Source organism: Morone saxatilis, unplaced genomic scaffold (genome assembly GCF_004916995.1).
Source record: "Morone saxatilis isolate NCDOM2014 unplaced genomic scaffold, NCSU_SB_2.0 Contig24, whole genome shotgun sequence".
Taxonomy (NCBI): domain Eukaryota; kingdom Metazoa; phylum Chordata; class Actinopteri; family Moronidae; genus Morone; species Morone saxatilis.
This window is the reverse complement of record NW_023339807.1, coordinates 17,733,292-17,735,935: the sequence shown is the minus strand read 5'-3', so window position 1 is coordinate 17,735,935 and position 2,644 is coordinate 17,733,292.

Here is a 2,644-nt window from a genome sequence, read left to right as displayed (position 1 = left end):
TTCATTCTTAATTGTAGGATGAACACATTTCCTGAGGTGAGGTAGGAGTGGGGGGTACATTGGGGGGGATTGGACTCATTACCTCAGTAAATCCTGGCAATGGCCCTGCTCAGATCTTTTAAATAACCAGTAAAAACACTTAAAATCTTACACAAGTTAAAGTACAGAAGTTGTAATAGCTACATACTCATTATGCAGAAAACTAATGAGTGTTATAGTAATGGATTGGTTAGGTAGTAGCTGTTGATGTTAAATGAATGCAATGGAGTAAAAAATACTATATATTCCCCATTAAATGTAATCGATTAGAAGTACAAAGTAACATAAAACCAAACTACAAATACTACAAATATGTCCTTTAATTTACTGGAGTAAATGTATAAGTGATGAACGATTAGATCCATTTAAAGTTACAGTTTGGATTTCAGAGATATATCAATATGAAAAACAGATCTCCAACATGGCTACACTTTGGAAAAGAACAAATGTTACACATCGATGCGACAACACAGCAACACAGATCTACCCGAGTCACCCTGGTGATAGGATCACATGCTCACCACCGCCGTCCGTGACTCAACTCGGAGGTGGGTGTCTGAAAGCTGTCACACTTACACACTCCAGCATCCTACCTAATCATCCACCTACTGTGCCACACAGCAGGGGGGAGCAGGAGAGAGGGAGAGGGAGACAGACTGAAGGAGAGGCAGTTAACAAGAGAGGGAGGGTGATGAGCCGGAGGAGGTGGAGAAGGAGGAGGAGGAGGAGGACGGAGACAACAAAACAGTCAGACAGAGAGACAAACACATACACTTCTGATTGAGAGGATAAGGCCAAATGTATGTGATGCTGTTTGTCAATTAGCAGATGTCTTCTGACTCAGCTGAGAGAAAATGAATTGAGGGAGGGATGAAGATGATCCGACTCCTCTTCTCCCCTCCCTACCAACAAGTCTGCTGGGTGAGAACTTCCAGGATGTGGGGACACAAGAAGAGACTTTAGATGGCTTTTTTTATGTTATTTTTTGGTCTTTTATTAGACAGGAGCAGCTGAAGAGAGACAGGAAAGTTGAGAGAGAGAGAGAGAGAGAGAGAGAGGAATAGAGGGGATGATATGCAGCAAAGGGCCACAGGTTGGAATTGAACGAGGGCCACTGGGGTAAGGACTCAGCCTTTGTGCATGGGGGGAGGGACGCACTACAAGGTTAGCTACCAGGGCAGCTCCACACAAGATGAGACTTGAGATGAGCTCTCACCTACATGAGTTCCTGTCAGTCGACAACATTTTAGAATTGATTGATGTATTGATCAACATAGCACCAGTGTCATACTGCGTTGACTGTCTACCCATAAAAAAAGTGTTTTACTCAGTGCTATTTTCTAAATGAAATAAAATATTGTATGCTCTAGTGCTGCAGCAATGTGAGATTTTGTCTGCTGATTAATCGACTAATCGTTTGATCTATTCAACACCAAAATACAGTAAAAAACAAATACCAATCACAATCTCCTACGGCCAAAACCAACATCATCTGTCGTCTTGTTTTGTCTCACCAACAAACCAAAATACAAAGATAATTAGTTTACTATAATGCAAGACAAACAATATCAACAAAATCTGAAATTTTAGAAGCAGTAACCGGCAACAATTTTGAATTTTTTGTATATATACAATTATCTTAATGATAAATTTATTCCAATAAAAATCCCTTTTTAATTTATATACTTATTGATGGATTGATATATACATTTGTTTATATATATACACAATGTAAATGGGAAATTAAAAAAATAAAGTGTATTTATTCACTGTTATATTATTCTTTAATTTTACCTTTTTATTGACGGAATATTACATTAATTCATTCTTGGCTCATTTAAATATAAATTAATGAAATCATAGTAAGTGAGTCTATTTATTTAGGGATTCATTAGTTGTTTTGTAAAACTTTTACACTCCTTATTGTCAATGACTGTGGTTCTCCTTAAGTGAGAGGGTCAAAGAGCAGTGTAAGTATCAGCCAGGAGTGGCCGGCTCCTGTTGGGAAAGATATTAAGTCTAACAGCACCCTCCTCTGGTTAAAACGTGACATGACAAGTTGAGGTTGATTTCCTGTTCGATAGAAGACTTTTCTCCCAACCAAATTAAACCTGAGGTTCAAGAAGAAAATGGAAAAACACAGAATAGAAACTGATGGAAGAGACTAAGAAACAAGACAAGAGGCAGGGGGAGGATCATCTGTACAGTTTTTGTCTCCTGTTTTATTTGGATGAATGAAACACTTTCAGTTACAAAAATGACTTAAAATGAACAACACTGTACAATGAACAAGTAGAGTTACTTTTTCTTCTTTTTTTCTTTTTTTTTGGTTTTCAAGATAAATACACTAAAAGGCTAACTTGCTACCACAAGGGAGAAGAAAGGGGGGAGACAGAAAGGAAAATGGGGGATTGGGAAGAGAGGGCTGCTCACGGGATGGAAGACACATAGGGAGGGGTGATGACAATACAACCATACCTGTGCACTCACACACACACACAGCACACACACACAACACACCACCACAATAAGGCAACAAGCTGACTGTTGTGATACGGGAATTAAAGCCTACATGTACAGGAAGTTGGGCAAACCAGTACGTTAG